We start from the raw sequence: 26,948 nt of genomic DNA on the forward strand, positions 1-26,948 counted from the left end.
GCAAAGCATCTTTGCTTAGGAAAATTATTACTTGAAAGCACTTCAAAAATTTAATTATTAATCCATCAATTTAAGAGATGTTAGAATATAAGCATGAATGAAGGATTTTTAAAAAAACTAAAATCCAAAAAGAGCATTTAATGACTTCAATAAATATTTACTAATTATAAAACCAGAAAGTAGTTTCTTTGAATGTCTTAAATGTATGCTTCATGATCAAAAACACATTACCTTTTTAATGTAAGAAATTAGTTTGTCAATTTAAGCGACTTATTTGAAAATAAATTGATATGATATTTTTCCATTTGATTAAAATTGATATAGCTTCTTGATTTATTAAAATATCTTGCTGTGATACTCAAATGACTGGAAATAAGTATAAACAAAATAAATACCTAATACATTTAAAATAGAAACTTAAAATAAGTTAAAAGAACATTTCAAATTTTTCAAATTAAATTCTAAAATCCTTGTATCATATATTGGCTAACAAAATTAAATAAAGAAAGAACTCTTTCTCAGCATATATTCTTTACAAGCTTCATGTCATAATGGCACACTGATTTTAATTAACCAAACTTCTATGAGTATAATATTTACTGTACATCAAGTCAAGCGTCTGCAACTTTAAACATTGATATACCAGAGCCAATTCTTCTTATCCTGTCTATGAGTTGATAGAGGGCCCCTCATTTCTTTGACATACCATGGTCACCAAGTCCACCTTAAAGAATACCAGAAAACACTTGAGTTACACTCAATGTATTTTCAAGTTCTCACAAATAAACAATAGTAATATGCTACACTAGTTTTCTCTGGACATCCTTTCTTTGATCTTAACGTGTTGGAGTTATGAATATCCATGAATCCTTGTGTAAGGTAAAAATTCTACAGCAGCAAATGTTGCTAACTAAAAATAAAGGATGTGTGGGGCATTTAGAGAGCAATCTGAATCATGACTTTATTTGGACAACATGACAATTCATTCATCTATTGATAATTTGAAGAGTTTTTCTTTACTGTGACCATGACATCACATAATGTTATATGTAATAACAACAGCAAGTTGTTCTGCTCTACTGATTGTATTTCAGCTATTTCCTCTATGGAAACTGGATATTTTTATATCCAGTAGCACAAGTTTTGCTCCAAAGTCTTGATAATTTTTGAAAACTTTTTAATATATTTTATAATATATTCAACTAAATTTTTTAAAAATGTCATTTTAAGAAAATCAAGTTTCTCCAATTAATTTTATTTTGGAATAAATTTGGAATTAGAAGAAAATGACAAGAACCTAAATGGTGTTCAATTGAAAAATGCACTCCATTACTTTATGTAATTTATAAAATTTATGAAAACAGATCTAAAGAATATTAAAGTTCAAAAGGAAGAGGAGAGAAGAGAACTAAGAAAATATGTCTTTAATAAAAATTACTGACAAAGACTTTAAAAGATAGGTTTCTGTCCTAAATCAGAAAGCACAGATTTTGAGAAAAAATCTCCTTCCAGGGCTTTTAGAAAATGCAGCCCTCAATTTTGTCCCCTATATCCCCTAATCTCCTTGAATTTTAACAGACAAATTAAAAAAGAGGTATCACTGAGCAAACAATCAATAAAACACGTATCAACATCAGAACATATTCAGGTGAATTTGGACCATTGAGCATCTATGGTTCATAAAGGCTGAAATTGAAAGGCTGAAACTCATGAAGTCAACAAACTATGCCAAGACTTTGGACAATTTCCTTCCAATATCAATATGCCTTTGAAATTAGTTAATATTATAGGTTTGACTTTATTAACTTTCAAAAATCTTACATGTTTCAGGTTTTGCTTTGTAGTCTCATTTTCATTGAAGATTGGTAGAAAAAGAGAGAGGAATTGGTAGCATTCGTTCATGCAAAAAGTCCAAACTTTTTATTAAACTGAAATAGCTCAGGAAATTTTAGATTGTTGTTGTTTTGTAGAAATAATTGTACATGAGGAAGCCTCAAATGTTAATAGAACACAGGACTCCTGGGTTTGAAATCCAGCTCTATTGTTATGTTGTGGGACATGGGGTGAGGCATATCTCTCTGAGCCTCTGTTTGTACTACAGCATCTCTGATGTCATATTTAACTACATAAATATATGCAATCTTTCCCATATCTGCAGGGAATTGGTTCCAGGACATCCTATGGATACCAGAATCTGAGGATGCTCAGGTTCCTTATGTAAAACAGCATAGTGTTTGCATGGAATCTTCACACATTCTCTTTTATGCTTTAAATTCTTCCCGGACCACTTATATCTAATACAATGTAAATGACTTGTAAATAATTTTATACTGGATTTTTTTAGGGAATAATGACAAGAAGAAATCTGTACATGTTCAGTAAACACAATTCTTTTTTTGGGGTGGTTTACTATTTTGATCTGAAGTTCATTGTGCCTGGAGACATAGAACCTGTCCTGAAATTTCGAGTCTACATAGCAATGTTTGTTGTATACCTGGTGCTGACCCTGCTCCCTATGCTCCCCAATCTTGGAGACCTCTGTGTTTTCTCAAAGCAAAGCATGTTGGCTTAATGTAAATAATTAAACCCAGGACTTCTTTCCCTAAGAAATGCTGGATTTTGGTTTAATAGGTTTTCCCAAGCTTTTTTGTTTTGCAACATTTCAAATCTTCAGAAAAGTTGCAGGCAAAGTATAATGAGGAGCTTGTATCTACCAATTGCTAACGTTTTGCCACATTTGCTCTCTGTTAATGTACTCCTTCCCTTGGTGTATAGGTATTGTTGAAACATTGGATAATTTATTGCAGGCATCCTGACACTTCATCCCTAAATACTGTAGCATATATTTCTTAAGAAAAAGGACATTCTTCTACATAGCCACAATATGACTACTTGGGAAATTTAACATTGATCCAATATTATTATCTGAAAATAAACTCTATATTAAAATTTTCACAATGGTTCCAACACAGTTCTTGTAGTTTTATTTATTTGTTTGCATTCCATGATATAACCAAGATTATCTGTTACATTCAATTTTCCTATTGTTTACCCTCCCTTGAGTTACAATTTTCTAGTTTTTTTTTATTTGTTCACTGTTATAGTATTAACATTTTTTTTAGAATTTGTACCAGTTTTCAGTATGTCCCTGAAGTTGAATTTGCCTGGCTGTCTCTTAATGATTAGATTCAGGTTAAATATTTTTGGAAGGAAGGGCTCAGGGGCAGAACACATGCTTAACATGCACAAAGCCCTGGGTATAATCTCCAGCATCATAAAATTTTTTGAAGAAATATCATATAGGTATTAATGTGTACTCAATGCATCATATCCAAATTTTTGTGCTGTTGTAATTGGTACAATATATTGGGTCATTTGATTAAGGCAGAACTCACCAAATGCCTGCAATGTTAAAGTACTATTTCTCCTTATAATTAATAAGAGATGTGAAGAGTGACACTTTGAGATTTTATTTGTCAAAGGTTCTGGCATCCATTATCAATGGTGATTGTAAGATTGCTATAGTTTGATTGATTTCTACAAAAGTAATTGGGATAATCATTAGATCTCTTGCAAGCATGGGCTGGACCACAGAGAGACCCTGGAGTGTGTTTGTGTAATGGAAGTGCTAAAGCAAAGTGAGAAGATAAACTGACATGCTCTTCAAATTTTTAACAGTGTTAAGTGGAGGGCTTGGGGTACCTAATGAGAAGAATCTAAGAAAAGTAAACATTTGTTATGTGTTGAACAGAACAAACACAGTATACTGTTTTCTGTCTTTGCAGATAAGACCCAGAGCTTGAAAACAATAGGTTTATGCAATGCAAATAATGTATTAAAGTCTTTCTTTTTTAAATGGTGAGTTATAATTTCCCTTCTTTATTTCAGTTCCCCTTCTCCATTATATTTTTGGTTGTAATCTCATTTTGTAATTTCACTCTAATTCTGGTTGTAATTTCCCAAAATTCAAATATTATTGATAGTAAACACAATTAGTAACCAACTGTGTCAGAAAGAAAAGTTTTCAAGAGACATTACTGATAGTGAAGATTTTAAGTGATAAGGAACAGTAACAAATAATCCAAGTATATGTCTATTTTTATCTTGAATAATTTGTTTTCTTTGTGTTTCTCTGATTTATCAGAGTTCATTTACAACAAAAGCAAATTCTACACCAATGTGTGAACCAGCTTTTAAATAATAGGGAGAACATACCAAGTGTTGCAATAAAGAGAAAACATTCTGCAGAGAAGAGCAAAAGTAAATAATAATAGCAATAATCATGATGATGATAAAGAATGCTAATGAGCTTTGATAAAAGATCTTGTAAAGCTGAGGTAGTCTAATAATAGCACAGTAACCAGAACAGAGTGCATGGAAGGTGGATTGTGCAAATTACATTTTAAGTGGTGAGAATAACCTGGCATAGGAAACAAGGAAGAGAGATGTGAAAGGATAGATGGCATGTAATCAATAAAGAAGTCTTGGCAAAGGCATTTTTGCCTTGCAGAATCGCACTAACATATGTCTTCTTTTTGCTATCTTCATGTTTCTCTGATTTATCAGATGACTTGAACCCAAAGCAGGGAGAACAGTGTTTTACTATGATGCCAGTATTTTAGGATAAAGAGCCAGAAATTTGAGAAGTAAACTTTTTTACAAATACAACGGTGTCTTTGTTGCTGCTGTTGTGCTTTGAGGATAACTGTATGATTGTTAATTATGAAAACACAAATGGTAGATACAATTTTTTTTTCCTAGAACAGGAGTGCTATGCCAGTAAAACATGTATAATGGGGATTACAAGATCAACAAAATGCATGATTTTATAAAGACTGAAGTTTACATGCAATATAGCCAAAACACACGAAGAAACCAGAATTGTCTCATGAATTAATATTATTATAGCCATGTTTTATTAGCTTTATTTAAAACTATCTGCAAGTTGAACAACCTTTTTGAGCCCTTTTTAGAAAACACTTTTGCAATTTGCTGGAGCAATGGATTCTTTTCTATTTTTCTTTGAGCTACAGTGGCTAATCTGATGTTGATCTTTTGGTAATTATGTCAGTTAATGTGTGCTGAGACTAATTTCATTTGTTGAAATGGATACAAGGTGAATATGTAATTAGAAGGTTGTCTCTTTAAGACCTTGTGTGCAATTTTCTAAGAGTAGCTGTCATATGGAAGAGGTTAAAATATAAATAATTTCTGATTGGTGAACAAACTAGTATCCAGTTTATTTCCTAACAATTGAAATTAAATTATAATTTCTTGCTGGGCTTGTTGGCATATATCTATTATTCTAGCTATTTGGGAAGCTGAGACAATAGGATCACAAGTTGGAGGCCAGCCTTGGCAATTTAGCAAGAGCCTGTCTCAATATAAGAGTAAAAGGGTGCCAATGTAACTCTGAGTTCAATTCCTATGGTCTCAAGGAAAAAGAAATAATTTTTTATCATTTCTCCTACCAATTCAAGATACTTTATAGGGTGACTCATCATTCTCACTCACCCAGGATGATTTTGATTTTAGTGATGAAATGTTCAGCATTCTGGGAAAACCATCAGTTATAAGCAAATGGGGACACTTGGTTACTACAATATACACACTTTACTCTTTAAAATAAAACATGATGCTTTATTTATTATCATATTAAATTTAGTATAAGAAGGAGCAATTTAAAAATAAATTTCTGGGGCTGGATTTGTGGCTCAGTGGTAGAGCGCTTGTCTAGCATGTGTGAGGCACTGTGTTCAATCCTCAGCACAACATAAAAATAAATAAAGAAAGGTATTGTGTCCAACTACAACTAAAAATAATACTTAAAAAATAGATAAATTTCCATTTATATTACCACTAAAACAAACCAAATTTACACATGCAGTTTTGTTTCTTCTACACTTTGTTCTGACAAATAATATACAATTTGACAACTGTAAAAATAATTGTAACCTGAAATCCCAGTGACTCCTGAATCTGAAAAAGTAGGATTAGAAGTTCGAGAGCAGCCTCAGCACACATGAGGTTTAAATATAAATAGTGAGACTCGGTCTCAAAATAAAAATGAATAAAAGAGCTGGGGTTATAATTCAGTGGTAAAGCACTCTGGGTTCAATCCCCAGTACCAAAATAACTCCAAAACAAACAAAAAAACAGAACAGTTGTAACCAGAGGTATTTACAATTATATTTATTAGTTAACAAATACAGAGTTTCACAAAATCATAGCTTTAAAAAATTCATTAAATTCTAACATATTTTCATGTTATAAGTTACTTATCCTTCATTTTAGGGCATTTATGTTGTTTTTTCAAGATTTTCCCCAAAATATAATGTTACAAATGTTTTTGTGTGCATGAATATTCATTTTGTATACATGAAATTCCTCCTTCAAATTTGAACTTTCAGGAAAAACACAACATAGGATAGAATTGTGCTGACAACATATAAACATTTTTCTTTTCATTTTAAAAAGAAAGACTTTAATACATTTATTTGCATTGCATAAACCCATTGTTTTCAAGCTCTGGGTCTTATCTGCAAAGACAGAAAACAGTGTAATGTTCAACACATAACAAATATTTACTTTTCTTAGAATATATATTTTAAATATATATCTATATATTTTCTGCTAGCTTATCAATTATCCTTCTATGTAACCATTTCATGAAACTTCCTGGTAATATAAATCCATGGTAGGAGTTGGGCAATGTATTTATCTGGATGTTTCAAACAACAAAGTATTTGCTTGTTTGATGATTTCAAGCCAGGATGATTTCATCACAGCTAAAAATATTTCCTTTTTTTGATCTTGCAAAACAATTAATAGCATTTGAAGAGAGAAATGTGATCACTGGGTAGTCATTATTTCATAAAGAAACATCTACTGTGTTCCAAAATTGACAGAGGCATTAAGGAACTCAGGAATACCACAAACTCATTTTTAAGGACCACCTTGCCCCCACTTTTCACACTGGAGATTGAACCTATGGCTTCTCTACCACAGAGATACATCCCCAACCCTTTTTTAATTTTGAGATAGGGTCTTACCAAATTACACTGCCTCAGCCTCCAGAGTCACTAGGATTACAGGTGTGTGCCACCACACCTGAATGGCTAAGGAGCCCCTTTTAATACTAAGTCTTGAGTTTCCTTCCAACTTATTTTTAGAGTTTCTGAGGGAGAAGTGTGAAAATCTAAAGATTCAAGTCTTCATCTGTACTATAAAACATAGCAGCCTAAGTCTACAAAATCTAAACTCAAATACAGAAAGGATAAGTCTTGAAAATCAGTTTACATTCATTGAGCATTCGGCATTGCCCACCCAGTCCTGTGACATTTTAGTCACAGAATGTATGTCTAATAACAAAATAAGAGAATAGTGTGGAAGTCCCATAACATCAGTATAAACAGAGGGGACCCTGTCTCCTTCTGCACTGTGCTATTTCTAACAAAAATTGTAAGCAATCTAAATTTCTCTTGATCAGATAGAAATCAAATAATATGTTGTGGAATGTTCATGTGATGGAATTATTAGGCAACAGTGAAAAAAATGCCCAGAAACTGTATGTATCAACAGTTCTGACAAATAAAACACTGACTGTAACAGCAAATTTTAAATAGACTGATCATGTATGTAGATTTAAAAAGGTGCAAAAGAATCCTATATATTGCTTAGGGATACTTCCATATGTATTAACAATATACAGAAATGCATGAAATGGTAAGTGTGAGATTCAGAGTAATGATATCCCCTGGGGATGGGAAAAGAAGATTTAAGGGGCCTGGGATTGCAGAAATTGGATAGGACTCTAGACAGGTACATAATAGGGGTCAGGTACTTTGGAAAGGTATATAGATAGTATTCTTCTGGTAGGTAGGTTTTTTTAATCAATTATCCTTCAATGTAATTATTTTGTAAATAATATAAGCCCTTTTAGAAATGGGAAAGTACATGATTTGTCATTATATTACTTCAAAATATTTAACAATACATTGAAATATACATAATCCCACAAATTAAAGTGCCACATAAGTAGAAAAAGGGTGATAATTCTAAATGGAAATAGTAAGAATAAGCTTTCTGGATGAGTTGGCTTTGATAGGTGAATGGAAATTCATTAAATCTGGATGGCAGTAAAGGAGATTCTGGACTGATGGATCAGCATGGGCAAGGATATGGAGGTGTTCTGGAAAGAGTTAGCTTAGGATGCACTGAAAAATATATTCTGAAATAAAGGAGTTTGAGAGGTAACAGGAATCAGACCATGAAAGGTCTTGAACATGGCAGAAACAAACTAATTACTAAGTTTTGTGAATAGGAGGCTTGTAACTGGATCTGGACTAGAATTTAATATTTTTACTTATTATTATTGTTATTTGTGTGTGTGTTTTGTTGGGAACTGAACTAGGGCATGTCCCCAGTATCTAGTATATTTTTTATGTAATTCCAGAGGGTGGATACTTTCTTTAACCAGAATGGTATCTTAGCTGGATCTGTTTTAGATCTATATTGCTCTTTAAAAATAAATATAAAAATCATAATTCATCAGGAGTCATCTATCAAATCCATTAAAAATTGACACTTGGGTTTAAAATCAGTAAAAAAAACCCAAAAAACAAAAAAACACCTTGATCTTGGTTGCTTTAAAGAGTCATTTGAAGTTTTTTCATATGAACTTCCATCAATTTTCACATTTGATTAAGTCACATGAAATTTTGAATTGAAAACATGTCCTGAGAAGAAATGAAGACACAATTTTTTAAAACATAAGGGTTATTAAAATTTTCAGAACCACTTTTTTGCAGGAGCATCATTTGGTCACCAGCAGGCATCTTTCATTGGCTTCATATGGCAGAGACTGAAGAATATGTTTGCAGGAGCGCTGCAAGGCCTCGCGCTACCAGATGCCCACTCCCTCTGCGGTGCCTGGTCACGCCCTGGCCCCGAGCGCCCTCCTCTGACCCCACGGGTCGCCAGGGGAAACGCCCTGGGGCTCCTCGGGCGGGTCAAGGAGCAAGTGCCCTAGGAAGGCGCGGGGTGCGCGCTGAGGGTCGCTCCGGATGCCGCTCCCCCCCCCCGCGGGAGGCCCCCTCCGCTCGTCCCCCTTGCCCCCCCCCCCCCATGCGCGGCACTCGCTACCTCCAGTGCGCTTGCCCTGGGCTCCCGCTGCCTGGCCCCAGCCGCCGCCAGCTGCACGGCCTGGACCTCTTGCGGCCGGGCAGTGAGTTTCCTGCGTGAGCAGGAGCATTCTCCCGCGCTGGGGCGGGCGAAGTTCCGCGCCCCGACTTTGTTGCGTCCTTTGCGGGCCCCCCGGCGGGTGCGGGCGGCGAGCATCTGAGTGGGGCGGAGGGACGCCGTACCGCGGGAGGGCTCCGTGTGAATTTTTTTGTGCGGCCACGATCGGGCGCGCGGGCGGCGAGCGCGGGGACCCCAGCGTGGCAGAGCCATGAATGGACCGGCTCCGGGCCTTGGACTCCGCAAAAAGCAGCAGTCTCAGGGAGACCGGGAGAGACGCTCCCGGGGAGGTCTGAGGACGACGCGGCGGGCGGCGGCGGGGCCTTCTGGACCTAGGCGCCCTCGCTTGCCTCATCGTCGGGCTCCCACAGGGAAGACATGGGAAGCCCCTGTCCTCCGCCGAGTCCCGGCCCAGACCCCCGCGGAGGAAGAGGCGAGAGTCCACCTTGGCCGAAGAGGACATCATCCATGGGTTTGCCAGGACCAGCTTTGTCCCTTTTGAAGCGCTGGAGGTAAGCGCCCCCTCCCCCCATCTGCCTTTATGCGCAGCCCCTTGGTGGGGCCTAGCTCCCCGCTGGGCTCGCCTGTCTAGGCGCTGTCTGTCAGTTTGTCTGGCCCGCATTTTCCTTGTGTGTCTATACCAACTTTTGTTTAACCATTCATTCTTTATTTTACATGTGAGGTGCTTCTGCCTCTTGGCTGTTGTATATATAGTGTTGCTATGAACATGGATGTGCAAGTCTCTTTGCAATTCTCTTTTCTGTTTTCTGTGTGTGTGTATGTACATAGGTAGATATCTATCTATCTATCTATCTCTCTATATATACACACACAGAGAGAGAAGTAAAATTGCTAGATCACATGATAAGTCTGTTTTTATTTTCAAGGAACTGTTTTCCATAAATAACTATATTTTAAAGATATGTATTTAAGGTCATCTTGTTGGTCCTTGATCTCTAGATTGTTTTGAATTGACCCTGGGTAAGTGCTCTCAGTCACCTGCTGTAGCATACCTTGAATTTGAACACACTCCCACCACTGTCTATTGTTCACTGAGGCCCAGACCCAAATAACAGATTCTCAGAATCCATACCTGGCCAGAGAAGTAAGTTGAATCTTAGCAGGCTTGAGCTTAAATATTTCTTAATTTCCAGATCTTTCAGTGCCCCACTTGGAGATTACTGTCATCACTGTGTCTCATCAGTTCTATTGTACTTATACAAGACAGTTTTTTTTTAAATCAGACTTTATATTCCTTTGTGTAGGTACCACGTTTTAGTTCTATCTCCTCTAAAACCTGCAGAATTTGGTACAATAGTCTGTTGACAATTTTCTAGTGAATGTTTGGTTTATCAGACAAGTGATTGATGGAAAGGTAAATGGTAGAATTAGTGTCTTTAATCTTGACCATGGCCCCAGATGGCTGTTTGACCACATCTAAGCTACAAGCCCTCTTCTTGTCATGTCAGATTATAAGCTGAAAGAAAGAATGAGCATAGGCTAAAGAACATTTAGCACTTACCTTGTGCTAGGTATTTTGCTAAGCACTTACATTAGCTCATTCCGCTTTACAGTAGTGCAGTGGAATACATTTCACTTTTGTAGGCAATGAAACGATAGAGAAGGGAGACAGTCTGCTCAGCTCAAAGAGGGACTAGGCACAGGATGTATATTTTTTTCCATGAGGCTAGAAAACTCATGTTATAGTTATAGCCAGGAGCTAGGATAGTTTCAACACCACCAGCAATTAACTATAAGCTGTAAGGTTTAGAAGAATGAATAGGAAGATCCTGAGGTGGGGTACTGAGACCCTGTATAAAAGAACCACATTTTAATTAGTAACAAATGGAAGGAATGATCAGTGCAAGTTGAACAGTGGAGAAGGTTATGTGCTATCAGAAAGTGTTTGAGAGAGATAGTTGCCCTGATTTGGAAGAAGGGAAGTTGAGGGAAAATGAGTTCCAGAGGACGAAATGAGAGGATGAGAAGATAAGTTCCTTCACAAAGGTGCTTGGGTTTTCCAGTCTCCAAGCAGAACAGTGAAATGTGACCTGATGGCTTAGGTGGTGTCAAGGCTCCAGGTAGCAAGATAGCATCCTTCTTCTTAGTTTGGGCCCTCAGCATCCCCACCATGGAGCATGTGGGGCCGAGTTTCAGCACACATTTTGCACATATTCTCTTCCCCCACTGTGAGTGAAAGAGAACATGAAGGAGAAATCAAAAAATACTCTGAATCTTTTGACATAGAGAGCAAAACATATTGATAGTGTCCTGCAACTCTTGATAATTGCATTGAACTATATGAAACTTAAAATTGATACGTAGGCCTACCCCTGATTAACATTGTTACTGACATTCTGACTTGATTGGATAAACTGATATGGAATAATCTATTAAATATGTCACACTTGAACAAGGAATGTAAATTATATTTCATCTACAATTAGGTGGGAGACAAAAATCACAAAGAGACGAGTTTAGTGAATATGTCTTGGTGTGTACACAGCATCACTAGAATTTTTTTCCTGTTCCATGGGGAGAAAGAATTTGATTGCCTTTCAAGAATTTATTGCTGTCCAGGAAATGAGAGGTCGAGGGGTGAATTATGTAATGTTCACAGAGTAGGTTTTATTTATGGATTCAATGAGATTAGCTGCAGTCTTCCTAAAGTTAGTGGCACTGGAAATGCACCATTCTGTATTTAGTTGGAAATACCTAACTTTCCAAGTTAGAGACCTAATTGCTTCTCAGATTATAATGTGTTTGCATTTGTATCTCCTTCTCCTTTAATGGGAGCTGTCTGCTGCCTTTATTGTTTGTGAATTAATGTTGCAAACCACAGCTTGTGAGTGAAAAGGATGGTATATAATCAGTTCTTTTGTGCTCTTATTTCCCAGTTACAGAATAATCTATAGTGAACCTGATTATTGATAATAAATAAGAGACATAAACCAAAGTAAAAAAGATAAAAACAGTGTGTTTGGAGGGGACATTGAACCAAACTGTAGCTAGGAAATAAGATAATTGTAGTTTTTACCTCATATGGTTGTTTTGAAGGGCAAAAACACATGCTAAGTACAACATGTAGAATGTGTTTCAGTGCATTTTATTTGCTTTCATTATTATTAGATACGTAGTTGGTATTTGTAGTGAATGGTGAGTGTGGTATGAATGTGAATGTTAAGAGCATAAATAGGCATGTAACTGATATGTTTATGTCTTTTTCCAGATGGTTGGCATAATGAAACAAAAAGTGACATTATGGAATTGTTCTTATTTGGGACTAACATATTAGAGAATGTTTTAAGTTGTGGTTTCATTTTGTTTTGTGAGGTTTTTCTTGACTGTTGTTGGTTTATAGTATTTTTGGTTCTGGAGGTTGAACCTGGGACCTTGCACATGGTAAGGATGTGATCTACCATTAAGCTATACCCTAGCCCCTTTTTGTTGGTTCTTGACATTAGTTTGATTTATTTCAGGTGATGTTCTCATAATGTATCAAAGCATCTTTTTATACTTTAAAAAATATAAATGAGCACTATAGCATCATTTAGAAAATGCCTGTAATACTAGGTACTCAATATATGTGTGGGAGTATTTTTAATGAGGATTATGTTTAAAATTTATTGACTCTGTGACACTGCCCTCAGACTTCAGTTATAGGGCTTTCCAAAAATGAGGTGTGAGTGCTGCAGTAGAATCATCCAGGGTACCTGAGGTGTTTTTTTGAGATGCCAGCCTTTTGCCTCCAGTGTGTTTGGAGCAGGTAGTTGTGTCTTGAGTCATTTTTTATAAATCAACTTTATTAAGGTATAATTTGGGCATGGGACTGCATGGTTATGCATAATATAGGGTTAGCTACGTGGAGTTAGGTGCAGCTGTGGTATTTCACCTAAGTCATAGCTTTTTGTGGAGTGCTTCATTACAGAAACTTGGTGGATTTCAGAGATGATGTACTTTATAAACAGAGTCTAGAGAGGCGTATGAGAGAATAACAGATGGCCGACATTTCCCACTTTGGGCCAATTGTTTGTCTCAAGGCTTTGCATAATGACTTTCTTTCTCTCCCCTCCCCACCTCTTCTCACATGCACTTAGAAGGACTTAATGGCATCATTTATAGTTAGAGAATAACTGTAAAACTGATTTGTTTAAGAACACCAATAAGTTGCACTTAAAAAAAGAAAAGACTCACATAAGGCACGACAGATTGCTACTTGAGGGAGCTAATAGCCAGTTGGAATTTAATACTTCAACAAGGAATTTATTTAAACAATTGAAAAACATGAAATCTTAGGAAAGTCTTGTGGGCCCAACAGTAGACCAGTTTTGATGTTCACAGCATGATGGAGATGTTGTAGATCTTGGTTGTGGATACTACACCAAACAGTGTACTTAGAATGGGTATTTTTTTTCCTGGATCTAAAGTTTTAATTTTTAAGTAATCAAACTTTATAATTTTATACATAATCCAATACAATGTTAATAAAATTAGCATTTCAGCCTCCACATATTGGTATGTGATGGAGATAGTCTTAAAAGCAGAGGGTACTTTTATTTGAATTAAATTATACCTTAATAAAGTTGATTTATAAAAAATGCATGGGGCCAGTAATTCAACTGTAGAGCTTCTGGTTCAGTAGTTCTATGACAGAGTCCAAGCATATATATTTTTTATTTTAATTAATTCCCCACATGATTTGAAGGCAGCCGGAGGCTCTGAGGAATACAGATTTCTCCAGAGGAATCTAGGCTAGTTGTGAATTCTTTAGAATATAAATCTGTTAGCAATTTGCACAAATAGAAACTTGTTCTGGTAAATTATGAATTATCAGATAAGTACCTGCAAAATAAACAGAATACATAATTACAATCTGTTAAGTGTATTATCCCCATATGGAAGTTATTCTTGTCCATTTCTTTTATTGGGAAATGTTGTGAAAAATGTTATGTGTTCACAAAATTGGATGGGGGGTGGGGGGAGCCGGGGGAAGGAATTTGGGGTGGGAATGGGAAAGACAGTAGAATGAATTAGATATAACTTTCCTATGTTCAGACATGAATACATGACCAGTGTTACTCCACATCATGTACAACCACAAGAATGGGAAGTTGTACTCCATGTATGTATGGTATGTCAAATACATTCTATTGTCACATATAACTAAAAAGAACAAATAAAAAAAAAGTTATGTGGTATTCCTGGAAGCTGTCAATTATGGTGCTGGGTCATAAAAAACCTGCATTGTGATATGTCAGGTGACTAATGAGAGAGATTAGATACAGTTATATATTCTAATCTTATTGGCTTTGTGTTAGAGGAACTATTTGTGGGGGGAAAATAAACATTTGGAATATTCAGCCTATATTAAAAGGCGATAACACTTAAAAATTTGCATATGTATTTGTCTTCAAATCTGTATGATTTCTAAGATGGGGTAGCTTTTTTTCTTTTCTAATGTAGAACCATGACTGTATTAGAAGGCAAATACAGTATTATTCTGTTTTAGGAACAGCACTCTGGTAAGATTTTCAAAAATGTAAATAAGTCTTATGTAAGTGAAGGTATTCAAGAAGTTCTGGGTGTGGCACAGAAGGGATGGGTACTGGGGAACCTCTAAGAATATTTTAAAGTTTAATTTTCTGCTGTTCTTTAAAAGACAATAAGCCATGAATACAATTGTGGAACCATAAGAAATACTCATAAAAAGTGATTTCTGCTGGGTGTGGTGGTGCACACCTGTAATCCCAATAGCTCAGGAATCTGAGGCAGGAGGATCCAGAATTCAAAGCCAGACTCAGCAAAAAGCAAGGCATTAAACAACTCAGTGAGACTTTGTCTCTAAAATACAAAATAGGGCTGAAGATGTGGCTCAGCGGTTCAGTGCCCCTGAGTGCAATTCCAGTATCTCCCCTGTCTCCCAAAGTGATTTCTATATGTGCTGGTATCATTGGCCATGGATCTAATGTGCTTGTTTGTTTAGTAAACCTAGGAGTTAATATTGAGGACTCATTTTTGTTTCCTTAGGTGGCTCTGGGATCTATGAGATAAAAAGAAATACCATGGTATGTGCTTATCTCTGTGTCTCTTGCCCTTCCCATGGAGATTCCTAAGTTTGCAGGATCCCTGTTACCTATCTGTGTTTGACAGCGTGATTCTTAACCATGTGTAGTATGTACAGCCACTTTCATCATCATCATTGTTTGACCTGGGGAGGAACACAGCCAGTTTGCTAATCATTAATCCCTGACTTTGGAAAGCAGTTTATTCAAGAGTGGGTCCTGATTCCTACTCAAGATTAAGCTTCTTTTATTGAGAGCAAAAATAAACTAAAAAGTGTTTTTTCTTTGATGGTAGGGGTGGGAGTAGGGTTACCAGGGGTTGAACTCAGGGCCATTTAACCACTGAGTAATATCCCCAGTCCTATTTTGTATTTTTTAAATTTAAATTTTAAAGACAGGGTCTCACTGATTTGCTTGGTGCCTTGCTTTTGCTAAGGCTAGCTTTAAACTTAAAAGTGGTTTTTGAAGTAACCATCATAACTACTTTTCCTGCTTGGTGCCTATACTTGCCCTTCTATGGTGAGATCAACTTAATATGTTTGGAAAATAATAAAGGCATTGTATCTAAAGAGAACTTTAGAATTACATGTCTTTCCTTAATTCTTGGGCAATCTCAGGTAATCCCAGAAAGTGTGGTCACAAGTAAATCAGTGGAGGCTCTCATAAACGGAGGAAATCTATTCCATTATGCCTGCCTCATGCCATTTTCTTATCTGTCACTTAGGATTTCTAGACTACTAAAGTTTTATGGTTGTATTAATGGAATGGTTGTATTTATTTCAAGCTCTGTTACTTAAGCAACTTTCTAAAAGTCATTTGTACACTTTTTAGTTCTGAGAACACACTTTGCTTTAATTGAAGGTCTTGCACCCATATTCTGATGGAAGCAGCTAACATTCTTTGAGCAATTCCTGTGAATGATTCCCTTTATGTAGATGATTCTCAGAAAGCTAGGTTTTAGAATAATTTCCTATAGGTGCTACTATTTTACTCTAAGGCCTTTGAGCTTTGATTTTTTTTAAGGTTCCAGGTATTGAACCCAGGGGTGCTTAACCACTGAGCCAGGTCCCCAGCTCTTTTTATTTTTTGAGATATGGTCTCACTAAGTTTCTGAGGCTGGCTTTGACCTTGGAATCCTCCTATTTCAATGGCATGCACCATTGCATCTGGTCTGAGCTTTAATTTCTAAGAAATAGTTGAATCTTTAATGAAGTCCAATGAAGTGTTTTTTATTCAATAGATGATTGATTATTATTGATTTTAATATAAAATCATTTCCCAATAATTTTTCTTTCTTTCTTTTAAAAACAGACTTTGAAGAAAAGTTTCTTTTTCAGGATATTTTTTTTCCAAATTTCCTCTTGTAACTCTTGATTAAAGGAAGAGAATTTTTGGATCGTATGGGGACAGCTGACTTCTGTAGGTTTAGAAGGAATTGGCATTTAATCAAGTTTCTGGGGACAGACCACTCATGCCAGTTTATATTGACATAGAGCCCTCCCTTTTCTCTGTGGAGAGTGTGGCTTATGATTCCACATGGAGGCTGGCTGAATGATAAGCCATTAAATACTAACAAAGAACCTACCTGTGTAAGGCACAGTACTGTCTATAGGGATATTTAGAAGGTTCAGTTTCTTCCTTTGAAGACTTTATTATCTAATTGTAAAGGTAAGATGTAAATACCTTAAAAATGAATCAACAGTACAGTACTTCTTAAATATTTTTAGGTTTTCTAGTGTAGTGGTTCTCAGATGTTAATGTGCCTCAGAATCACTTGGAAGCCTTGCTGAAATAGTGATAGTGGCCAGGTACCATAGCCCACACTGTAATTCCAGTTACTTAGGAGGCAGTGGCCAAGAGAATCTCAAATTTGAGGCCAGATTGGGCAACTTAGATCCTGTCCCCTCCCCTCATTATCTCTCCCTCCTTCTTTCTTGTTCTTATCATTTCTCCTCCCCACTTCCCTTTTGTGGTTCTGGAGGTCAAACCCAGGACCTTTACTGATGAGCTACACTCTCGACTCTGACTTTCTAAGAAGTTCCCAGATGCCACTGGTGTTCCTGGTCCAGAGACCACATTTAATGAAGCGATAGCCATTCTTGTGCATTAGAATCACCCAGGGACTTTAAAACACACACACACACACACACACACACACACACACACACACACACACACACGCTCCAGACCAGGTAAACGAGGATTGCTGTGTGATGGGACCTTCAATGTATTTTTTCTTTTTTTAAAGCTCTCAGTTATTTGTAGTATTCAGTCAGATTGGGGAGTTACTGGTGTCACATGTAAGGGACATAATTTTAGATTTAGAGTACATGATATTCTTGAGAAGTTATTGATTCTGATCTTAAAGAATGGTAAGAGAAAAGAAAGGGATGTTTTATGTTCTTATAAAACTAACACTGAGAATAAGTCAACTAGTTTTCTAGTGGTTTCTTGGGGGTAGGCAGAGGGGCTTGTGAGGCAGCAAGGAGCCAATGGGTAGGATTGAGGTGCATGCTACCACTAGCAGTAAGGAGCATTTACTAACTGCCTTCTGAACTTCCCCTTAAATAGGCTAGTACTTACCCTAACAGACTTTCTTGTAAGTGCATTTGGAGTGTGGCATGGCTGTGGACTATGAAATAGTGATAGGCTGAACTTTGAAAAATGACTGTCATTTTTACATTTCATTTAAACTATATTTACTCATGTATAACATAAGGTACCACATATAGTTGCTATAGTTCAGTGTGTGTGTGTGTGTGTGTGTGTGTGTGTGTGTCTGTCTGTCTGTCTGTCTGTCTGTCTATAACAATTTTAGAAACATTGTTTTTTACATCTTGATCCCTTAAGTTCTAGCTGTGAGTCCTACATACAGTGTGTGCTCAATAAATCCATGTTTGTTAAATGATTTGGAAAGGTTATCTTTTCGCATTAAATGCCCCTACATTAGGACGGACAGAGAACACTTGTTTCTGAGCTTTACAAGACAAACAAGCCCCTGCCATTTTAGGTTTCCTAACCTAGGCAAGAAGTCTCATAATTAAAGGAAATAATAAATAATGGAAATACATTTTCTCTATGTGTACTAGTCATAAGCTGCCTGTCATCTTTAGAGTTCTTTTCCTTTTCAGTTCCAATTGATATTTAATCATGTAAAATTTAGGCACTATTTTTAGATTTTGTTTTTGACTTTATTAAGTTAAATTGATTATAAAATAACAGAATATTTTGTGTTTAATTTATTGGAAATAGAACTTTTGTTATAAATTTCGTAGGGCTCAAAACTTACAAAATAAATATTGGAGATTTGGTATTAAAATTTCGACCTTTTCTGTTTTAAGTCAGTTGGAATGCTATGGTGAAGTGGCCATCCTGTGTTGGTGACAGGTCTTTTTTCCACCCATCAAGGGAAGTGTGACGCACAGCAGCATCTGGATTTTTGGCCCAGAGTGAAGAGGAGGAGAGATAGTAAAGAAACCTGATCAGATCATTTTATGCTAATTTCACAGGTGGCTGGTAACTGTGTAGGGCCTTGCTGTTGCTATTTATAGAGCTGTAAGTGGATGGGCCTGAAAGGATGGTCTGACTCAGAGTGTAGTGGTACAAGTGGGAAAGTAGAATCTAGGGATAAATGGTCATTGGTGAGTGTCATTGCTAGAGTTAAATGAGACTCAAGTGGCTATCATGATTTCCACTCTGAATTCATTGCCATTCTTGAGTACATTTGAAAGCAAACAATAAAACAGACCAAAGCAATCACTGATAGGCTCTGCTTTTCAAAAAAAAAAATTCGTTGATATTATAATCAGGTAGACTTGATTTCAATTTCAATTTAAAGAGCTATCCACAGCGCTAAATTAATTCATTTTCAAAAGGACTTGATCATTTTCACTGCTTCCCTCTCTGATTCCCTATCTTTCTAATGGGGAAACAGATCTAGCAGGGTCATATAACCAGCTTAGTTTCATAGCATTGAAACTGGAGCAGGAATCTGGATCTTGAACCTCTTAGTTAACTTTTTTTTCTGTTTCATTCTCCTTTCCATCCTTTTTCTTCCCCACTTCTTTGACTGGAGATTGAACCCAGGGGTGCTCTACCACTGATATAAATCCTCAGCCCTTTTAGTTTATACTTTAAATTTTGAAATAGGTTCTCATTATGTGGCCCAGGCTGGCCTCCAACTTGACAATTCTCCTATCCTACCTCAGCCTTCAGATTCATGCCTGGCTCAATTTTTTTTTCTACTCTGTTAGTTCTATAAGATTATTCTTTGGTGTGATATTTTCTCAGAATTATTTCATTGGTTGAAAAATGTCTCTGTTGTTTTTATTTCTTAAAATGAAAAATACAAACTCCTTTAATTGATAATACATCTGCTCAATGCCAGCATTATTAGTAATAGTCACAGTACCTCCTGGGAGAAAAGGGGGGGTTGGCTAAGTATGGGGGCCAGTGAGGAGCACACAGCATTAGTTAGCTGTTGTCCATAGACTGGTGGTACCTGAGATAATGCCTGGAGGGGTAGTTACTTTGAATTACATCTTGGTTTTGACCTCATATTTGGAGACCAGCTCTCCTAAGAAAACTCTTCTTCTGTTCTGCCTTCAGCAGCCTTGCAGAGAAGTATAATAAATTTTGTTTAAATAATTGTTTGTTTAAAGTTTTACTAGCTAGTTCTTCTGCACAGAATTGACAGGCATCTCTGTGAGAGTATTTCTAGTCTATTAAAGGCTCTTCACCACATTACTTGTAATCTAATCTCAGTGTAGAATGTAATGATAGGTTTCTGTTTTTCTCTCCTTCCCTTCCCACTTGTTTCAAAGGCCAAACACCAAGCTCTGGAGAGGGAGATGCCTGTGGGCTGGGAGTTGGCTGCCCTTACTCTGGCTGGCTATATGTGGCTGCTGAAACAAGTGCCTTTGGGTCATTCATTCTCAGGTCACAAAGATCTAATGTGAAGGCCTGAACACGGACTCTCTCCTGAATGATTTATTAGTTCCCCATCTGTAATTGGAGGGAAAGAGATGAACTTAGTGTTTCTTGAACTTCAAAATAACCCCAAGGAACTTATTAACAGCATATACTCCTGGATGCTACCTCTGGGGGTTCAGGTTCAGGTCTAAGATTAGGGCCATATTTTAGAACCATGATTTCTCTGAGTGCTAGGATCTCATTTAGTCCTGATGATTTTTTATTGTACCTACCAGTGGAAGATGGATTTTAGGCCACAGAAAATTTATTTGTAGTTGTAGTCAATTCTCAAGGATTTACCTCATAGACAGTTTTAATCCCATAAACCTTTAGCTTGGGAATGTCTCAGGTTATATTTTCAGGCAACCTTGTTGGTATGTACTCAGATACTGAAATATATATATATATATATAATTTATTTTCAGAAGAACTAATTTGGATGGGAAATCTGCTATTTGAAAAAAGTTCTACCTTCTGTTACTGTAGTCAAGTACAACTGTTGGCATTCTCTATTGGAAAAGAGCAGTGTGATATGTTGCTTTGTGTTTGGGCAGTTCATTAGGGTCAGCCAGTATAGTAGCTCTTAACTTTTGGGCCATGTTAAGAGTAAATTTGATTTTTGAAAGAATTTGTTGAGTCCATTTAAATGGACTCTAAATGTGTGTAATTCAGTGTTGTTTCTAGTTGGTTAGATTTGTTGTGTATCAGTATTGGCTTAGACTTCTGTTCCTGGCTCTGGATGTTACCTCTTACTCATATACAAATCCATGCTCCACATGCTGTGGGGCTCCCTGGCATGCCTAGCTTTGTCACGTGGGGCAAGGTAATCCCTGCATGCCCCCCCCCACCATCCCACTTGACATCACCAAGCCTGCTGTGACCTGAAGCACCACTACCCTGGTGGCTCTCTTCTGTGCCTCACTGAGTCTGTTGAAGATTTGAACATTCACCTTAGAGGGAGGAATAATTTTATAGTCATTGGAACTTCTAACAGGCCCGTGGTGATTTTAGGAGGAGTTTCTTCTCTGATCCAAATAACCACATGGTTTATACTTAACTGGACACTGGCTATTTAAATAGATGCTTGTTCTTCAATTATAGAGTAGTTCCCAGTTGGCAGATTTTCAATTGGGATTGAATTTCCATGGCCACTGCTGTTTGTTATGCTCATGCTGGTTTTTGTGGCATCTCTCCAGGCTCTTGAGCCTTTTCTAAGCAGGAGAGATGTCAGAGTGCTTTGTCTCATTCTCTTGGCTATTAGGGAAGGACTCCCTATAAAATAAATGGGGGCAAAGGAGAGTATCATGCCTGTGGTATAGAAATGCTATTAGCAAGCTTGAGGCATATCAGAGAGATAGGTCCTATGAGTAACATTTACTATTGCATTTCTGCTTTGGAACCTTTCCTTTTTCCTTCCTTTTCCTGTTTCTGAGGCCTGAGATTTATCCTTTTGATTATTGAATACGCAACACATGCAGCAGGGAATACATGTGCAGACTGAGATGTCTCTTAAAGCCAATTTGTAGTATAAAGTCATTTGAAATTATATTTTGAGTCAGTAATATATTTCTGCTTCAGAGTCTCTGGCTAGATTTATGCATTTATCTCCTGTTTTACTAGGTGATTTTCTTTTATTCTGCTAGGAGAGCCCATTCCATCTCCCAAACTTTAAATGTCAATCCAAGACACATGCATGTTTTAATGAGAAGACATTAAACTACTTCCAAATGATATCAGACAATAACACCATAAGCTTAGAAACAAGTAGAACCTTGGATTCTTGTTTGATTTTCCAGCAAGCTTGATCAAGTCATTGCAGAAAAGATTACATGACCCTTAACATGAGTTTTGGAGAGATTCAGTCAAATAGGTGGATGACATACCAATGGCAAAGCAGTACCCAACTGCCAGTTGGTATGATCTTTTCTCCCACACCTTGGTTAATGCAGCCAGAAGACAGCCTCTTTTTCAGGGTCCAACTACTTCTTTGCAGAGGGATACAAATGGAAAAAGATGAAACCATTTTCAGTTTTACTGGACTACGTCAAGGTAGAAGCCTCTGGGTTGTTTTGCCCTGCTGCCATTTGCCTTTTTTTTTTTTGTTTCTGTTATTTTTTGTGGTCTGAGGAGCTTCTGACTTTGGTTGAAGGAGAGGCAAAAGGACAGGGTACTTTGATTTCACATCTTGTTTTTTTCAGAAAGGAAATGAGCAACTGGTAGTTCCAAAACAGTGCCAAAGGGAGCTGGGGAGTTGTTACTTGTAAATGTACAGGAAGAAAGAAACAAACACTGATAGGTAGTGCATGATGTACAGCTTATGCCTTCAGAGTATAGGGGCTTGTCTTTCTGTGATTCTCTCATAACCATGTAGGAGAGAAAAGAATGAGGCATGAGATTTGTTGGGGTTGAACTTCTGTGCAAAAGTCAGTGTTCTATTCATTTTATCACTAATTTGTTAATTTATTTCACAAATATCTCTTTTGTTCCTAATCTTCTAAGTACTAGGGATAGTAGTAAAGTAGACAAGCAAAAATGGTCCTTGCCATCATGAAGCTTAGAGTCAAGTGAGGGGATGCTGCGAAAGACACATGGAGGTAGCGGTGATGAATATGATGAAAGGAGAAATAAAACAGCAGAGAATGAAATAGTGTGGTATGGAATAGCTCCTTATAAATGACCAAAAGATAAATAAGCACCATTAAAGAAAATGTGGAGTTTTTATTATCTAAAATTTTTATAACATTTCAGTTGTTCAATTTATTATGGAATATTAGCATGTATAGTGACTTAGAAGATTTCATTTTTCCCTTGCAGTATGGAAGTTATCCAAGTACATAGCATTCCTTGGATATTCAGCCTCAGTTAGCTGGACTAGAGTTTATCATCACAGTTGCTTTTAGTGTAGGTTGTATATTAAGACGTGTCTTATAGCGCCCCCTTTTCTTTCATTTTACTGGGGATTAAACCTAGGGAGCTCTAACAATGAGCTATACCCACAACCCCTTTTATTTTTTGAGATAGGGTCTTGCTAAGTTGCTGAGGATGACTTGGAATATGTGATCCTCCTGCCTTAACTTCCTGAGTTTCTGGGATTATAGGCATGCACCATCATGTCTCGTTTAAGGGCTTGCTTTTTTTTTCTTTTTTTTTGGGGGGGCGGGGTTGTACTGGGGATTGAACCCAGAGCATTGTGCATGCTAGGCAAGAACGCTACCAGCTGAGATATATATACCCTCAGCCCAAGGGCTTACTTTTTATAAAATTGCTGTAAAATTATTTTCTGTGATTAAGAGGAGACTTCCCACTTTAAATAGATGTTTAGTGGTTTTCATTGTCATTTTGTTTTTAACAGTAATGAGTAAGCTTAATGCATATAGTTATATATAAAATTATTAATGCATATAGTTATATATAAAATTATTATATTAATTATAATAATATTTATTATAATAATATATAATAATATATATTAATTATATTATATATTATTATATTATATTATATAGTTATATATAAAATTATTATTATAGTTATATATAAAATTATTATTATAGTTATATATAAAATCAGAATGCATTGTAGTATATTCACATGTGTACCCAGTATAATTTGGTCAACTTTATTTCACAGTTCTTTCATTTTCCCTCCTCTTCTCTTTTTTCGTTAATCCCCTGCTTTTACTTTTTTGATCTCACTTCTGTTTTGACAAGATCCTTTCTCTTATTCTTATCTCCTCATGTAATTATGTGCACTTTAGGGAATAAATATTTATTATTGTTATATCTTCTTTTTGGATTAAGTTTATTCTCTTTGACAGTATTTGGTGTTCTTGCTTGTCTCTTCTGATTAACTTTTCCTTGCAATATACTTGGTCAGATATGAGAATAGCTACTCCTGCTTGTGTTCAAACTCCATTTGCATGGAATGGTTTTTAAAATAGCAATTCTCAAGCTATTAGTGATAGCCAGCATTTTATAAAGTGGAATCAAATAAATGATTATCAGGGCTGGGGATGTGGCTCAAGCGGTAGCGCGCTCACCTGGCATGCGTGCGGCCCGGGTTCGATCCTCAGCACCACATACCAACAAAGATGTTGTGTCCGCCGAGAACTAAGAAATAAATATTAAAAATTCTCTCTCTCTCTCTCTCTCTCTCTCTCCTCTATCACTCTCTCTTTAAAAAAAAATGATTATCAGAGTATATCCCACTTTCTAAGATTGCATATTATTTTAAAAACTTTTTAAAGGGATATATGTACATATCACACATATGGATGGGTATGTGTGTGCATGCCACATCCTGATGATATTTCCATTATGTGTCATGCTTAAAAATATTAGAAAAACATGAGCTTACTGATAAATTTGCTGTTATTTAGAGAGGAAGAAACTGAGAGTCTGAAGTTACAGATACTGTCTACGAGAGCTAAAATTTGAATTGCACTCTCTTTGACTTTGCACATTTGATTCAGAATGCTATAGTAAAGCTTCTCATAAGACTTTCCTTCTCTAATGTATTTCCAAGACTTTGATGTTCAGAGACACGGATTGGCCTCTGAAAATAATTCTGAAATTTGAGGCAGGAACATTCCCTCAGACTAACAGACCCAGGTTTGACTAATTTTGTCATACCATCTCTACAACGTCTGTTTCAGAAAGGGAATAAGATGTGGCTCTAGATAATTCATCTCTCTTGAAAAACAAGGAAAATTTAGAAACTCTTTTCCATTGGTGGAAAGGCAGCCTCATCTTATTAAGTAGGAGAAATGGTCTGTCAGCAGATAACAGAATCTCTAAAATAGTTAATTAAATCTTGTAGCTGGTCAGACTGGTGTTGGTATAGTGAGAGGGTAGGCATAGTATGAAGAGTCTGCTACCCCATGAAGATGTTGGGTTTCAGTAGTCAACCATTTTTGGGGTAGACTTTTCTATCATTTATTATAGTAAATATAGGTGTAATGTTTTGTTAGCAGTCTTGGCCACTTCCCCAGCCTTCTGGAAATAAGGTGGAAATTTCAGTATTCTTTAGGCAGGTATTTTGGCCTTAAAGGTCAGGCTTTTTACAGACATTATTTTCACTGGCTCTCTTTCCTTTTTTCTGAGACACCCTTGAATGAATTACTGATCCCTTCAGCTAAACTTTTCTGTTTTGCACAGAATAAATTATTTTTGCTGAAGATTCCAGAGAAACAGAGGGAAAAACCTGCTCCCTGCTCCCTTCCTGTTTTTCTACTTTGTTACCCTACCCCACCCCAAACCCCCAATAAAAAGTGACCTTTTGGTTCTGGGCCCTATCTGAGTGTATTTTGTGGCAGTGTCTTCTATGACTAATTACCAGGATTGTTAATGACTTCCTTTGTTACCCCAGAATAATTGGTAGCAAAGACAGCTGTGAGGGGAGTTGTTTCCACAAGATTATAGACTTATTACTTCAGTCCCTATGGAAGAGGGAGTAAAGGAAGGTGGTGGAAATTATTTTGCCAAGAGTTGGACAGTTGGTGGGTGGGTGTAAAAACAGATGGTTAATAAAAACTTTCTTGTATAAAATAATCACATACACCTGGGAAACAAATATTTGGTTTAATTGTCCAGTTCATCTCTAATACTGGTGACACATAGGATTATGGGGGAAATAGAATAGGTAACTTTCATTTTCTAAGAACAGGAAACATTAGGTTTCTAAGAAGATAACCAGAGGTTTTCAAGAAAGTTCAGAGTTTTTTTTTTTGCATAGAACTTTTGGTGTTCACTCCTTAGACATTGAGGATAGAGCCTTAAGGCTACTTTAACACTACATGTAATCATTTCGGGGTTGCATGTGTGACTTCTTATGCATCTGTGTATCTGAAAACCAGAATAGATAATTTCCACTAAAGCAAGGTTCTCAAATTTTGGTGCAAATTAGAATTATTTGGGGCATTTAAAATAAATATGACTACAGTGCATCCCAGGCTAATTTAATTAAAATCTCTGATGGTGGGCCACAGGTATCAATATTTTGAATAACCAATTTCAAAGGTTAATCAGCCTTAGAAGCAGTGCATTAGATGATCTTTTATGTTTATTAACTGGATTTCTCAAAGGAGTAGTTAAGTATTGGAATGCTGTTATTTCATGTTGATAATTTAAGAAGTCCCTGTAGTTTCTATTAGCATACTTTTAGTAACTTTGGGATTTGTATTTCTGCTGGGAATCATGACTATTTATATCTTTCTTGACCCTTAATTGTTATATCAGAATCAAAGTAGTTGTGAGGCAACAGTTTATGATCAGCTCTGAACCCAAATACCTGTCTTTATCCTATCCCAATCTGGCATTAGTTCTGCTTGGTGAACTTTTTTTGATGCATCCTTGAGCATAGCCAGACTCTCCCTAACCAACCAAGTCATTGTCCCATGGTCACCACAGTGAGAGCTTGATTGAAAAATTGGATGAGTGCCCTCAACATTCTGAAGTACTTGTAGTTATGACTGTCCCCAATGTGTAGGCAGTGCCTAGTTTGGATCTAGAATGTCCTGTCATGTTAACAACCTGTTCCCCTGGGTGGTGCTCATGGGAAGTGATGAAACTTTTAAAAGGTGTGGTCTAGTTGGAGGTTTTTAGATTATTGGGGAAATATCCTCCTGTTTGATTGTGTGTCCCTTTCTCTTTATCTCTATGCTTTCTGAACATAAAA

General features: G+C 36.6%; 1 pseudogene across 1 annotated transcript in view; it reads right to left on the reverse strand.

Annotated features, from left to right (window-relative positions):
• The window catches only part of LOC144372567 (tolloid-like protein 1), a 72,567-nt pseudogene extending 69,756 nt beyond the window's left edge, over positions 1-2,811 (reverse strand). The window contains exons 1-2 of the transcript XR_013432539.1: positions 2,715-2,811; positions 644-775 (exon numbers count right to left, since the gene is read on the reverse strand). The product of XR_013432539.1 is annotated as a tolloid-like protein 1 (transcript). The remainder of the gene's footprint in view (positions 1-643; positions 776-2,714) is intronic.
• Between the last annotated feature and the right edge of the window lie 24,137 nt (positions 2,812-26,948).

This window comes from Ictidomys tridecemlineatus, unplaced genomic scaffold, assembly GCF_052094955.1.
Source record: "Ictidomys tridecemlineatus isolate mIctTri1 unplaced genomic scaffold, mIctTri1.hap1 Scaffold_132, whole genome shotgun sequence".
Classification (NCBI taxonomy): Eukaryota; Metazoa; Chordata; class Mammalia; order Rodentia; family Sciuridae; genus Ictidomys; species Ictidomys tridecemlineatus.